Genomic DNA, 16,651 nt, shown 5'->3' on the forward strand with positions numbered 1-16,651 from the left:
TGGGGAGCGGGCGGGGAAGTGGAGCTGAGCCCATGATCAGATCAACCATGATCTTATTGAATGGCAGAGCAGGCTCGAGGGGCCCTATGGCCTACTCCTGCTCCTATTTCTTATGTTCTTATGAATACAATCCCTTTAAGGTTGGTACGTTAATTGATCCCTATTGAGCATGTGTTAAGTATACAAGAGGCTGATCAAAGAGCTCAGGGCACAGCCACTGTGGCAATGATCAGGTTTCAGAGCATTTGTTTCACAAACTCAGTAAATGACTTCCTGAAATGGCACCAGTAGAGGGGGCTGCCTCTCTCCGCTTTGTCCTGAGGAGCCACGGGGAAAGCAAAGCAAATGAGATCAATGTAATCGGCGAGTCACTGATGCTCAGCACTAAACCTGCCAGGATTCTGCAATAGGACGTGACTCACCGGCTACGAGAAAACCAGGATACCAGACTCTGAATCAATTAACGTACTGAACTTAAAGGGGACATTTTAAAGAATGATTTTTATTTTTAATTTTCCATTGGGAATGTGCTATCACCACAACAACAACTTCCATTTATATAGCGCCTTTAAAGTAGTAAAACGTCCCAAGATGCTTCACGGGAGCATTATCAGATAAAATTTGACACGGAGCCACATAAGGAGATATTAGGATAGGTAAATAAAAGATTGATCAAAGAGGTAGGTTTTAAGGAGCGTGTTAAAACAGGATAGGGAGGTGGAGGGGCAGAGAGGTTGGGGAGGGAATTCCAGAGTTTGTGGCCTAGACGACTGAAGGCACAGCTGCCAATTGTGGTGTGAAGGAAATTGGGGATGCACAAGAGGCCAGAATTGGATGAATGCAGAGTTCAAGGAGGGTTGTAGGGAGCTTGCAGATAGGGAGAGGGATGAAAATGAGGATGAAAATTTAAAATTTGAGGCAGTGCTGGACCAGTAGCCAATGCAGGTCAGTGAGCACAGGAAAGATGGGAGAATGGGGCTTGGGTCGAGTTAGGATATGGGAAGGCAAGTACCACAACATATCTAAGAAGAAACTTTAAAAGGAGGATTTTTATTGGGATTTTGCCATTGGGAGTGAGCTTTCACTGATTTGTAGTCTCAATCTCAGGCCCTAAATATTAAGGCAGAATCCAAGTTTCTTTGCTTCAACTTGAGACGTCATACCTCGTTCTTAGCTCTCTTTCGGATGAGACGTTAAACCGAGGCCCCGTCTGCTCTCTCAGGTGGACCTAAAAGATCCTATGGCACTACCTGTACTTCAAAGAAGAGCAGGGGAGTTATCCCTGGTATCCTGGCCAGTATTTATCCCTCAATCAACAAAATAAAAACAGATTATCTGGTCATTATCACGTTGCTGTTTGTGAGCGTTTGCTCTGTGCAAATTGGCTGCCGCATTTCCTACATTACAACAGTGACTATACTCCAAAAAGTACTTCAGTGGCTGTAAAGTGCTTTGAGACGTCCAGTGGTTGTGAAAGGTGCAATATAAATGCAAGTCTTTCTTTCTGTACAAGGGCCTGGTTTAGAATGAGTTTCCACTGGGTTTCAGCTGCTTCACCAGTTATGCTGCCGGGCTGGGTCAGTAAAACGTATAGCGAGGTGCAGCGATGAAGGCAATCCCCGGCGTGGGAGGGAGATCAGAAAATGAAACAATTGTCGCACTGCTCACTTATTTCATGTATACCACAGGCAGGTGTTTAGGTTACAGTAAATGCTCAGGTGCTCACCGTACACCTCTCACTGCACACACATCCTCCTGCCTCAGTGAACGGAGATGAACTCAGAGGTCCAGTTGTAAATTCTGCCACCGAGGGATTTTAATATGAGCAGCGACCACTAACAGCGGTTACACACACTGCTTCCCATTACATCTACACTTCAAACACACTCACCGCCTCCAGCTCAGTGACCCAAAGTCACGTGGTTTTTGTTGGTCTCTTATTTTTAAAACCTCTCATCTTGATCTAACTGGCTTTAAAAAGCCCTTTGAATGAATGCAGAGGTTCAAGGGCGCAGTCAGGGTAACAGTCACATATCCCTCGTACATCACCATCACTGGAGCCCACAACCCAGACTAAGCCCCTCGATTACAGTGTGTCTCCATAACAAGTGGAGACATATCGCAGCAACAGGAGTAGGCCATTCAACCCCTCGAGCCTGTTCCCCACCATTCAGTTACACCATGGCTGATCTGTGTCTCAATGCTATTAACCAACCTTTGATCCCTATCTCTTGAAACCCTTAAATAACAACAATCTATCGCTGGCAACGTGGAGTACAGTGTGTATATATATATATATATATTTGAGCTATATATATATATATATATATAGATATATAGATAGATATAGATATAGATGTGTGTGTGTATGTGCCTAGAGCCGTGTATATATATATATATATATATTATATACACACACACACACGTGTGTTTTATATGTATATATGTATGTGTGTGTATGCAGTATATATAATATCTAGGTGTGTGTAGTGTATATTACATATATACGTGCATGTGTGTATGCCACATATGTGTGTGTGTGTGCACAAGTGCATATTTTATATGCACATATGTGTGTGTATATATTTCATATATGCGGTTGTAGTCATTTAGACAAATAAATTTTTCTTATTCAATCACTAAATCAGTGGCCCTGATGTCACCACAGAATAGGAATTCAAGACCAATTACACAGGCTGATTATTTTCTCTCTACCTCCATTGTTTATGGGCACTGGCATGAATTGTAACACACCCACTACAGACTCCAGTGAGATCAGCTAATTCAGCACAGAATGGAGGATCAAACGTGTCAGGCAACCAATGGCAGGCGTGTGAGAGTGGGGCAGTGGGAGACGGGAGGTCATATGATGAAACCTCCAGGAATAAATCCAACCAGAGTTGCCGACTCTATGTGGGACTCGAGGCCTGCAGTGACAGTACTCAATTACATTAATGCTTCAGCACTGCTAGAAGCTAAACCAGATAAAGTGCAACATCCCCAATGACACCTGGGAGTCTCTGGCCAAAGACCGCTCTAAGTGGAGGAAGTGCATCCGGGAGGGTGCTGTGCTCCTCGAGTCTCGTCGCCGAGAGCATGCAGAAATCAAGTGCAGACAGCGGAAAGAGCGTACAGCAAACCTTTCCTTCAACCACTGTCTGTCCCATCTGTGACAGAGACTGTGGTTCTCCTATTGGACTGTACAGTCACCTAAGAACTCATGCTAAGAGTGGAAGCAAGTCTTCCTCGACCCCGAGGGACTGCCTATGATGATGATGATGATGAAGAAACCAGCATCTTACACACAGTCCTCCTGTCCAGTGACACTCTTCAATCTGGTTATTTGCAAATGCAGAGTGTGCTGAGCAAAACTGAAAGGGGAACCAGTCCTGGAACATTCACTCCAAAAAGCTCCCATTTCTGCTACGTGTTGAGTTGAACACAGCTGGAGTTAATAAGAACATAAGAAATAGGAACAGGAGTAGGCCCCTCGAGCCTTCTCCGCCATTCATTTCCTCTGAGCTGCAAAATACAAAAGAGGAACCACCCTGGTGAAAAAAACCTGTTTGGATAAAGATAGACAATTGTGGCTTGAGAAGCGAGAAGAAGCCAAAAGGGCAGGAGTCAGGTTTATCTTCGCGTTAGAAACACTGCCAAAGTGAGGTGGGATTAAAAATAAGAAAAGCTTGACATGTTAAAAGGCCATTCAGCCCATCAAACCCATTCATTCTACTGTCCATACATGACTCCCCCAATCATGGACTCTGTCATCCCAACCAGCTTAATCTCAATATTCTCTTCCTAGCCCCCACGTGAATCAAAGAGGTTTACTGACGGCTGCATTACCTTCAACCCCCTTCCTTATCTATGACTTTATGACTTTATCTGATCGCCTGCTTCGGAACGTAGGATCGTGTGGTGGCTGTGTCTTTGTTGATAAACATATCCCCCCAAGGTCTGGATATGTCCTGGTCACTTGTCACTCTGAACTCCTTCCAATGTAAATATATCTTTTTTCAGGCAAATGTGACCAAGACAGGACACTGTAGCCCAGAACTGGACACAACAGTGAACTACACCATCATCATCAAACTTGTTCTGACTTGCAAACCAATGCCCACTAGATTAATTTGTCTAATTAACATTTTTTTTTAAAAGAACATATGCTCAGGGCATATAAGCTCAGCTAAAACAAGCAAATCCAACGTGTAAACTTTTATCTCAGATGTCTTTGTTGGAAACAAAAATGTAAACACACTTCTGCTCGACTAACTGCTATTGTTCAGTACTACAACAACAGCTTGCAATTATATAGCACCTTTAATGTAGTAAAATGTCCCAAGGTACTTCACAGGAGTGTTATAAAACAAAATTTGACATCGAGCCACATAAGGTGACCAAAAGCTTGGTGAAAGAGGTAGGTTTTAAGGAACAACTTAAAGGAGGAGAGAGATGATGAGAGGTTGAGGGAGGGAATTCCAGAGCTTAGGGCCTAGGCAGCTGGAAACAATACCACAATGCACTGCTCGAAGCTCCTGAGCAGCTGACTGAAATAGTGGTCATTTTGTATATTAAATTGGGAAACTCTTGCATTAATAGCGCGGGTGTGTTCCCTGGCTGATTTTGAACTAACCACTATATTATTGATGCCATAATTACATGTTGTAGTATGGGAGCAGCACAAGAAACCTCAAATATAACCATTGAGAACAAGTTAATCTTATGATACACTGTTTTTAAATTTGAAACTGGATTATTGGATTAGAAAGCTTCGGTTGAATGCAGAATTTTGGATTTCCCCAATATTAATAATATTTCCGTTTTGAAACATGTCTTTTGGAGCTCTTTTTTAAAAAGATGGTTTTTTTTTACCTTTTTCTCTCTCCATTTTCTCTTCCCCCTCAATCCTCTATCAGATAATAGGCAGGTGACCTGCTTCCAGATCTCCATTGATAATTTGGGGGGAATTTTAACCCCCAAAAAACAGGTGTCAGGTGGGAGGCTAAAGTGTTAAAAATTGAATCCTGACTCCAACTCGTCCACTTCCAGCTTCAATGAAGGCGGAGCAGACAACTAACCCGCTGCCAGGAGGCGTGTCGTCCATTTAAATACTATAATGAGGCTGGCCTGCCAGATTTAACCGGCATTTCAAATTTAACCCGAGGTCGGGTTTCTCAGGCCTCGGGTAGCCCACCAGCCAAAGTAGGGCGAGGACTGCTGGATCCAGGAGGTGAGTGCGTTTACACTTAACTCCTGGACTCAGCGTCCCAGCCTCGCCGACCCCGAAGCCTCAGATCCCCCGATGCTTCTCTCCTCCCACCAACCCCCCAGCCCCTGATCCTCTCTCCCTGCCCACCGATCTTCCTCCAGCCCCCGACCACCCACCGCTGTGGCCTAGTGCTGCAGGCCTACCCGCCTGCAGCCGACCAGCCTCTCCTGGGAAACAGGCCGGTGAAAAGTTAATCAGCCCCTGCTGTTAAATTTGACAGGGCCTGGGAGAAACCCATTCTCCCGGGTTTCCCTACCGCTTCCTAGTCTCCCCACTCCCAACCCGCCTCCTGATTAAAATTCCAGCCCTTGTTTAAGGCTTGGCTCAGTGAGTAACCCTCTCGCCTCGGAGTCAGAAAGTTGTGGGTTCAAGCCCCACTCCAGAGACTTGAGCACATATTCTAGTTTGACACTGCACTGCAGTGCTGAGAGTGCTGCACTTTTGGCAGGCTTATCTTGGCAGTGGTAGCTCCACTGGAGGCGGTACAATTGCAGTGTGAGAAGTTTACATAACAGTATCGATTATAAATTGCACTGTCGGGCGGGGCAGTACTGAAGGAGTGCTGCACTGTTGGAGGGGCAGTACTGAGGGAGTGCTGCACTGTTGAAGGGGCAGTACTGAGGGAGTGCTGCACTGTTGGAGGGGCAGTACTGAGGGAGTGCTGCACTGTTGGAGGGGCAGTACTGAGGTAGTGCTGCACTGTTGGAGGGGCAGTACTGAGAGAGCGCCGTACTGTCGGAGGTGCTATCTTTTGAATGAAACATTAAATCGAGGCCACTTCTGCACTCTCAAGTGGACGTAAAAGATCCCATAGCGCTATTTCGAATAAGAGCAGGGGAGGTCTCTCTGGTGTCCTGATCAATAATTATTCCTCAACCAATATCACTAAAAAGAAAACAGATTTTCTGGTCAGTGCTGCACGGTAGTTGGCTGCTTACAAGAGTGACTACATCTCAAAAGTACTTCAATGGCTGTAAAGTATTTCAGAACATCCCAAGGTCATGAAAGACACGATATAAATGCAAATTCTCTCTTTTCTTTTACCTTCTCCCAGCGGACCACCTGTCCCTCCCCCTCCATCCAATTTACCCATCTCAGTACCTGAACCAAAAAGCAGATACTGTAGAGAGCCGCAGATGCAAATCAGCATTCTTATCTCTGGGGAGCACGCACATGTTGGTACCTCACCACCAAACTGCCTTCCTACCTTTCCTTCCTGTCTGGAAAGCACATTATGATCACATTGAGATGAAATTAAAAAACTAAAAATTCCTTACAAAGTGTGATTGTCAGAAACAATACCAAAATGCACTGCTCCAACTTACAAAGGAGAATAATATGACTGAAGTAGTGGTTATATTGCATATTGATTTTTGAAACTCTATTACATTAACAGTGCACGTGTTGCCGAGTTGGTTTCGAACATTATTGATCCCTTTGTGTAGATTCCTAATTGAGCTAGGGCTCACTTGAAGAGTATTTTCTTTTCCCCTGCATGTGGCAGAGGTGTGAAGCCTTTAAATGGCTCGTCTCCTGTCAGAGGTGCTTGGTTTATGCCAGTGCTTGGAAAATTCTTACACTGCAATGGCCGTCAAAGGTTTAAAAGTGATGCTGATCATCCAAGTATTTAGAGATGCAAAAGGCGATTGTCCATTGTTACCTTGTGGGTTATTAATAGCACAGGACAAAGCAATCTGCTTGATTGGCACCCCTACTGGTTTAAACATTCACTCCCTCCACCATCGGCGCACCGTGGCTGCACTGTGTACCATCTACAAGATGCACTGCAGCAACTTGCTAAGACTTCTTCAGCAGCACCTCCCAAATCCACGACCTCCACCACCTAGACCAAGGGCAGCAGGTTCATGGGAACATCATCATCTCCAATTCCCCTCCAAGTCACGCACCATCCTGACTTGGAAATATATTGCCATTCCTTCATCGTTGCTGGCCAAAATCCTGGAACTCCTACCCATCAGCACTGTGGGAGCACTTTGACCAGACAGACTATAGCGATTCAAGACGATAGTTCACCAACATCTTCTCAAGGGCAACTAGGGATGGGCAATAAATGCTGACCTTGCCAGTGTTATCCACATCCCAAAAATAACAAAAAAAGTTAGCAGTTAATGACAGTAATGGCGAGATAGTGATAGTAGTGATGAGTTAACGATAGTAATGGTCACGTGATCAGTGGGGAAATATTTACAATGTTTCTGGATTACTCCACTTCAAGCCTTGGTGATGGTTTCCCCAAGGATATTTGGGCCTATCATCGAGTTCCTGGAAGGACTCCATTTAAAATCTTGGTATTTTTGCCAAAGCACCATGCACAAGTTGGCAACTTTTCCAGAATTGGAGAAGGAAAGAAAACTTTGATCCCATCTTCTACACATGAGCTCATCAATGCCATAGTCATTGCTTCCAGCAGAAGGGTGGGATAGGCTTTCCATGCTGTGGTCCACAGTGCCATGTAGCTCTCATTTGCTCTCTGACAGTAGGGGTTGGTAAAGTGCAGTGGGTGTACCAGTGCTTCTGGGGATGGAGGAGGGTGTTTGGGATGGGGATTTCCCCCATCAGTACACCATCAGCAGGTACTGACATGCATTTTTCTTCCAGCAGACTCCTGGGCCACTGAAGACTGCATCGCTTTGCCAGGTTTTCATACTTCCCCTCTCCAAATTAACTCACCTGCTTTAACTCTTCACACGCTCTCTGGGTCTCATATTTCTTTAATTTCTCTCATCGTGTTTCCTCACTTCTACCATCACTTAGTTAACCATTTTCTGTTCTCACCTAACCACATTACAGCTCATCTTTTCCTTTTTCTGTGCCAGCCATGGCTCAGTGGGTAGCACTCTCACCCCGCAATCAGAAGGTCAAGGGGTCAAGTCCCACTCCAGAGACCCGAGCACAGAATCAAGGCTGACACTCCAGTGCAGTGCTGAGGGAGCGCTGCACTGTCGGAGGTGGCGTCTTTTGGAGGAGACATTAAACAGAGGCCACGTCTGCCCTCTCAGGTGGACATTAAAGATCTCATGGCACTGTTCAAAGAAGAACAGCAGAGTTCTCCCCTGTGTTGTGACCAATATTTATCCCTCAACCAACACTGCTAAAAAAAAACATTATCTGGTCATTATTACATCGCTGATTGTGGGATTTTGATGTGCGCAAATTGGCTGCCACATTTCCTAATTTACAACAGAAACATTGCAAAAGCACTTAATTAACTGTGAAGTGCTTTGGGATGTCCTGAGGTCACGGATGGCTCTATAAGCAGGTTCTTTCTTTCGCTAATTACAAGAACTTTTTGAGCAACATAGGAAAACTGAAGTTTTAAAGAATGAGAGGGGATCTCATAGAAACGTTTAAAATTCTGCCGGGGTTAGACAGGTTAGATACAGGAAGAATGTTCCCAATGTTGGGGAAGTCCAGAACCAGGGGTCACAGTCTAAGGATAAGGGGTAAGCCATTTAGGACCGAGATGAGGAGAAACTTCTTCACCCAGAGAGTGGTGAACCTGTGGCATTCTCTACCACAGAAAGTTGTTGAGGCCAATTCACTAAATATATTCAAAAAGGAGTTAGATGTAGTCCTTACTACTAGGGGGATCAAGGGGTATGGCGAGAAAGCAGGAATGGGGTACTGAAGTTGCATGTTCAGCCATGAACTCATTGAATGCCTTGCAGGCTCGAAGGGCCGAATGGCCTGCTCCTGCACCTATTTTCTATGTTTCTATGGTTCTATGATATGTTTACACCTCTTTCGCGAACTTGGTTTCTTTTTATAAGCTGTTCATCTGTAATGTTTTCTGGTACTGATGGGGGGCAGTGTCTGAAATGTTAACCTCTCACTTCTTTTCACAGATACCTTGCTGAACGCTTCCAGCATTTTCTGCTATTTGATCCAACATCTTCCTGACTGCAGGTGCTTTAGCTGCCCACTTGAGGGCGCAGTCAAGCATATGCAACCCTCTACATGGGCACAAGTCCGAGTTAGAACATAGAACATAAGAATTAGAAACAGGAGTAGGCCATCTAGCCCCTCGAGCCTGCTCCGCCACTCAACAAGATCATGGCTGATCTGGCCGTGGACTCAGCTCCACTTACCCGCCCGCTCCCCATAACCCTTAATTCCCTTATTGGTTAAAAATAAATCTATCTGTGATTTGAATACATTCAATGAGCTAGCCTCAACTGCTTCCCTGGGCAGAAAATTCCACAGATTCACAACCCTCTGGGAGAAGAAATTCCTTCTCAACTCGGTTTTAAATTGGCTCCCCTGTATTTTGAGGCTGTGCCCCCTAGTTCTAGTCTCCCCGACCAGTGGAAACAACCTCTCTACCTCTATCTTGTCTATCCCTTTCATTATGTTAAATGTTTCTATAAGATCACCCCTCATCCTTCTGAACTCCAACGAGTAAAGACCCAGTATACTCAATCTATCATCATAAGGTAACCCCCTCATCTCCGGAATCAGCCGAGTGAATCGTCTCTGTACCCCCTCCAAAGCTAGTATATCCTTCCTTAAGTAAGGTGACCAAAACTGCACGCAGTACTCCAGGTGCGGTCTCACCAATACCCTGTACAGTTGCAGCAGGACCTCCCTGCTTTTGTACTCCATCCCTCTCGCAATGAAGGCCAACATTCCATTCACCTTCCTGATTACCTGCTGCACCTGTAAACTAACTTTTTGGGATTCACGCACAAGGACCCCCAGGTCCCTCTGCACTGCAGCATGTTGTAATTTCTCCCCATTCAAATAATATTCCCTTTTACTGTTATTTTTTTCCAAGGTGGATGACCTCACATTTTCCGACATTGTATTCCATCTGCCAAACCTTAGCCCATTCGCTTAACCTATCTAAATCTCTTTGCAGCCTCTCTGTGTCCTCTACACAACCCGCTTTCCCACTAATCTTTGTGTCATCTGCAAATTTTATTACACTACACTCTGTCCCCTCTTCCAGGTCATCTATGTATATTGTAAACAGTTGTGGTCCCAGCACTGATCCCTGTGGCACACCACTAACCACCGATTTCCATGCCGAAAAAGACCCATTTATCCCGACTCTCTGCTTTCTGTTAGCCAGCCAATTCTCTATCCATGCTAATACATTTCCTCTGACTCCGCGTATCTTTATCTTCTGCAGTAAACTTTTGTGTGGCACCTTATAGAATGCCTTTTGGAAATCTAAATACACCACATCCATCGGTACACCTTAATCCACCATGCTCGTTATATCCTCAAAGAATTCCAGTAAATTAGTTAAACATGATTTCCCCTTCATGAATCCATGTTGCGTCTGCTTGATTGCACTATTCCTATCTAGATGTCCCGCTATTTCTTCCTTAATGATAGCTTCTGAATGTTGGGCTCATCAGGCTATTATGGTTAGTCCAACTGTGCTAATGCTCAGAGAACTGGGTAAGGTGCAGAAGGTAGAACCTTCCTGGGATCAGAGTCTGAAATGAATCCAGCCAAGACTGATGAGATTCAAGTGTTCTTTCTTGTATGGGTCTGCGATTCCTAAATTAGTGAGAGTTTCCCCATGGACAACAGCCCGTAATACAAACCTGCCAGCAAATTCATCAATATTTGGGCAGGCTCGCTCATGGGAGTGGCTGTGGGAAATAGAAATAATGCTCGCATGCAATTGGGAGTGCTCAAATTCTGTTTGAATTCCTCTGTGGCCTTGACCCTCCCTATCTCTGTAACTTCCCCCAGCCCTCCCGGAACTCGGCATTCCTCCAATTCTGGCTTCTTGTCCACCCCCACTTCCTTGGCCCCACCATTGGCTGCCGTGCCTTCAGCTGCTTGGGCTCTAAGCTTTGGAATTCCCTCCATAATCCTCTCTGCCTGCTTTAATACGCTCCTTAAAAGCTGCCTCCTTGACCAAGCTTTTTGATGACCAGGCCCAATATCTCCTTCGGTGGCCTGGTGTCAGGTTTTGTCTGATTACGCTCCTGTGAAGTGCCTTGGGGCGTTCTACAATGTTAAAGGCACTATATAAATGCAAGTTGTTGTCGATCACATGGAAGATGTGTTAACAGTGAGTAATGTACAAGAGAAGACTGAAGACTGAACAACACCACGAGGCTTGATTATATCAGTTCTAGGCTGACTCCGTACGATGCTAACGGGGAAAGAAATATTCCATTCCTCAGCACTCTTATTCTAATCTAATCAGCACAAAAACTCCCCCTTCTCGGAAAAGGGCCTATCTGATGCCTCCTCAGGCCAGCAGATGGAACCTGCTAACTTGGACTTCGATGCAGCAGACTTGGTTGTGACTTAAATCCAACACTGCAGTACTTTTTTTTTTAAAAGCACCCGTTTCAAGGTCAACGTAATTATAAATAAACCCATAGGTGGCACAATCACTGTCTGTATGTGGTAGTAAAAAGCACATCACATTCTGCAGGACTCTAATCTCTCTCATTGAGGTCATGGTCCAACAGGGCTATAAATGTCATAGTCCTGTATAATTCCTTCAACACTGTGTAACATAAAGTAATCGTTTAAACGGGTCTATCTTTGACTTGGAGGGCATTCAGTTCAGTCCAATGGCCCTTAATCGCAGTAATATGGGAGAATAGAAATTACAGCACAGAAACAGGCTTGGCCCAACTGTCTACGCTGTCTCCACATGAGCCTCCTCTTGCCCCTCTCCATCTAACCCCATCACCATAACCTTCTATTCCTTTCTCCCTCATGTGCACGCCTAGTGGTAGCAAGTTCCACGTTGTAATCACTCTCTGGGTAAAGAAGTTTCTCCTTATTGAATTTATTAATGACTATCTTATATTTATCACTGCTAGTTATGGTCTCCCTCACAAGTGGAAACATCCCCTTTATTTATTCACGAGCTGTGTGCAACATTGGCAAGGCCAGCATTTATTGCCCATCCTTAATTGCTCTCGAGAAAGAGAAATTGCCCTTCTTGAATACAACTGAGTGGCTTGCTAGACCATTTCAGAGGGCTGTTATGAGTCAACCACATTACTGTGGGTCTGGTGTCACATATAAAGCCAGACAGGGCAAGGACGGCTGATTTCCTTCTTTAAAGCACATTAGTCAACCCGATGGGTTTTTAAGGCAATTTGGCAGTTTCATGGTCACCATTGCTGATACTACCTTTTTATTCCCGATTTTATTTAATTAAATTTAAATTCCCAAGCTGCCGTAGTGAACTCACAACTCCGGACCATTTGTCCAGGCGTCTCTACATCTACTCAATCAAACCCCTTCATAAATCCAAATGTTGGAGTCCATTATTAAGGAAAGAGTAGCAGGACATTTGGAAAAGCAAAATTCAATCAAGCAGATTCAGCATGGTTTTATAAAAAGGAAATCGTGATTGACAAAATTATTGGAGTTCTTTGAGGACGTAACGTGCAGGGTGGATAAAGGAGGAATCAGTGGATGTGGTGTATTTGGATTTACAGAAGGCATTCAATAAGGTGCCAAATAAAAGGTTACTGCACAAGTTAAAAGTCGGAATAAATGGGTAATTTTTTGGTTGGCAAACAGTAACTAGTGGGGTGCCGCAGGGATCGGTGCTGGGGCCTCAACTATTTACATAGAAACATAGAAAATAGGTGCAGGAGTAGGCCATTCGGCCCTTCGAGCCCGCACCGCCATTCAATGAGTTCATGGCTGAACATGCAACTTCAGTACCCCATTCCTGCCCTCTCGCCATGCCCCTTGATCCCCCTAGTAGTACGGACTACATCTAACTCCTTTTTGAATATATTTAGTGAATTGGCCTCAACAACTTTCTGTGGTAGAGAATTCCACAGGTTCACCACTCTCTGGGTGAAGAAGTTTCTCCTCATCTCAGTCCTAAATGGCTTACCCCTTATCCTTAGACTGTGAACCCCTGATTCTGGACTTCTCCAACATGGGGAACATTCTTCCTGCGTACAACCTGTCTAAACCCGTCAGAATTTTAAATGTTTCTATGAGATCCCGCTCATTCTTCTGAACTCCAGTGAATACAAGCCCAGTTGATCCAGTCTTTCTTGATATGTCAGTCCCGCCATCCTGGGAATCAGTGTGGTGAACCTTCGCTGTACTCCCTCAATAGCAAGAATGTCCTTCCTCAAGTTAGGAGACCAAAACTGTACACAATACTCCAGATGTGGCCTCACCAAGGCCCTGTACAACTGTAGTAACACCTCCCTGCCCCTGTACTCAAATCCCCTCGCTATGAAGGCCAACATGCCATTTGGTTTCTTAACCGCCTGCTGTACCTGTATGCCAACCTTCAATGACTGATGTACCATGACACCCAGGTCTCGTTGCACCTCCCCTTTTCCTAATCTGTCACCATTCAGATAATAGTCTGTCTCTCTGTTTTTATCACCAAAGTGGATAACCTCACATTTATCCACATTATACTTCATCTGCCATGCATTTGCCCACTCACCTAACCTATCCAAGTCACTCTGCAGCCTCATAGCATCCTCCCCACAGCTCACACTGCCACTCAACTTAGTGTCATCCGCAAATTTGGAGATACTACATTTAATCCCCTCGTCTAAATCATTAATGTACAATGTAAACAGCTGGGGCCCCAGCACAGAACCTTGCGGTACCCCACTAGTCACTGCCTGCCATTCTGAAAAGTACTCATTTACTCCTACTCTTTGCTTCCTGTCTGCCAACCAGTTCTCAATCCACGTCAGCACACTACCCCCAATCCCATGTGCTTTAACTTTGCACATTAATCTCTTGTGTGGGACCTTGTTGAAAGCCTTCTGAAAGTCCAAATACACCATATCAACTGGTTCTCCCTTGTCCACTCTACTGGAAACATCCTCAAAAAATTCCAGAAGATTTGTCAAGCATGATTTCCCTTTCACAAATCCATGCTGACATGGACCTATCATGTCACCTCTTTCCAAATGCACTGCTATGGCATTCTTAATAATTGATTCCATCATTTTACCGATGTCAGGCTGACCGGTCTATAATTCCCTGTTTTCTTTCTCCCTCCTTTTTTAAAAAATGGGGTTACATTGGCTACCCTCCACTCCATCTATATTAATGACTTGGATGAAGGGACGGAGTGTAATGTAGCCAAATTTGCTGATGATACAAAGATGGGTGGGAAAGCAAATTGTGTGGAGGACACAAACAATCTGCAAAGGGATATAGACAGGCTAAGTGAGTGGGCAAAAATTTGGCAGATGGAGTACAATGTGGGAAAATGTGAGGTTATCCACTTTGGCAGGAAAAATAGAAAAGCAAATTATAATTTAAATGAAGAAAAATTGCAAAGTGCTGCAGTACAGAGGGACCTGGGGGTCCTTGTGCATGAAATACAAAATGTTAGTATGCAGGTGCAGCAAGTAATCAGGAAGGCAAATGGAATGTTGGCCTTTATTGCAAGGGGGATAGAGTATAAAAGCAGAGAAGTCCTGCTACAACTATACAGAGTATTGGTGAGGCCACACCTAGAGTACTGTGTACAGTTTTGGTCTCCGTATTTAAGGAAGGATATACTTGCATTGGAGGCTGTTCAGAGAAGGTTCACTAGGTTGATTCCAGAGATGAGGGGGTTGACATATGAAGATACTCATTGGAGCTCAGAAGAATGAGAGGCGATCTTATCGAAACATATAAGATAATGAGGGGGCTCGACAGGATGGATGCAGAGAGGATATTTCCACTCATTGGGGAAACTAAAACTCGGGGGCATAGTCTCAGAATAAGGGGCCGCCCATTTAAAACTGAGATGAGGAGGAATTTCTTCTCTCAGAGGGTTGTAAATCTGTGGAATTCTCTGCTCCAGAGAGCTGTGGAGGCTGGGTCATTGAATATATTTAAAGCGGAGATAGACAAACCTTTGAGCGATAAGGTAATAAAGGGTTATGGGGAGCGGGCAAAGAAGTGGAGCTGAGTCCATGATCACATCAGCCATGATCTTATTAAATGGCGGAGCAGGCTCGAGAGATCAAATGGCCTACTCCTGCTCCTATTTCTTATGTTCTTATGTTTTCCATTAGACTCCTCAGTCATCTCTTTCCAAGAGAAAAGAGTCCCAGCATGTTTAGCCATTCTGATAAGTATATCCTCTCAGTTCTGATATCATCCATTTGCTTTTTATATTTATCCATATTTCCCTTGAAAGTGTAATGGTCTCGGCTACAACTATTCCCTGTGGAAAAGCAGTCCATGACCCGACTGCATAAAGATATTTCTCTGAACATCTCTATGCCACACAGAATCAAGAGAGAGAGAGATATCAAGCGTCTTATTGAGGTCAGAGGCAGGTTAATCTCGCTGGTATTTGCAAACATTTCAAAATGGCCACTGCGTACAGCAGTACGGACATGCAACAGCATTGCACCATAATGTGAATGCAAAACTGTGCCAGAATAAATAGCAGCTGAAGCCTCTTGGGGTTGTGAATTTACTTATTGCACTTGAGGATTATGACCTGGGTTTTCCGTCCTCATGAGGAGACTTACATCACCTCAAAGCCTGCTCCACAGCCTCGCTTTGTGCGAGAGCCAAGTCAGATTGTTCAGATTACAAGTGTACAGTATTACATGATGCTGTGTGCTTACTGTCTGTATAAACAAATGTAATCAAATATACTTCTGGCTGCAGCCAGGCAGAGAGTGTGGTGTCCCTGCACCTTACTACAAACTCACACGATGCATGTACTGCAGACACAGTCACTATGTGACCTTAACCTTTATTCCCAGGACCAAGGAGCGCTGACCCTGGGTGGGACCTCCCCTTTTATACCTGGAAACCCAGGTGAGGAGTGTCTCCCACAAGTTCACCCCCTGTGGTCAGGGTGTGCATTACTAGGGTATAAGTACAGTGTACAGCAGTTGCATGAAGGTTAGTTACATGAAGATTACCGTTGCATGATGGTTACATACATGACATCACCTCCCCCCTTTAGTCTTTTTGTGTCAAAGGTCAAGTCTTTCAGGTGATCGATGCTCTCTCATGGAGCGCTGCAGTTGTGGCTCTGGTGGCTGAGCCTCGGCATGCGTCTTTGTCACCTGAGGTGATTCCGGCCTGTCCGGGCTGGCTGCAGGGACTGTGCATGCTGTGGACTGTCCTTGTTGCTCGTCCACTGGCAGTGGTGTGGGTGACATCTCATGCTCTTCTTCAGGTTCCTCCGTGTCTGTGCTGAACCTTTTTTTTTACTTGTTCCAAGTGTTTGCGGCATATCTGCCCATTGTTTAGTCTGACCACTATGACCCTATTCCCTTCCTTGCCAATTACTGTGCCCTCAAGCCACTTGGGTCCCAAAGCATGGTTAAGAACAAATACCAGGTCATCCATTTCGATACACCTCCCCCTTGAGTTTCGAACATGGAACTCGGTTTGGGACTGGCGCTTGCCCTCAACAAT

At 44.8% G+C, this 16,651-nt stretch overlaps 1 protein-coding gene across 1 annotated transcript in view; it reads right to left on the reverse strand.

Annotated features, from left to right (window-relative positions):
* Nucleotides 1–16,651, reverse strand: part of znrf2b (zinc and ring finger 2b) — a 204,294-nt gene that overhangs the window by 18,893 nt on the left and 168,750 nt on the right. The window lies entirely within an intron of this gene.

This window comes from Pristiophorus japonicus, chromosome 5 (assembly GCF_044704955.1).
Source record: "Pristiophorus japonicus isolate sPriJap1 chromosome 5, sPriJap1.hap1, whole genome shotgun sequence".
Lineage (NCBI taxonomy): Eukaryota > Metazoa > Chordata > Chondrichthyes > Pristiophoridae > Pristiophorus > Pristiophorus japonicus.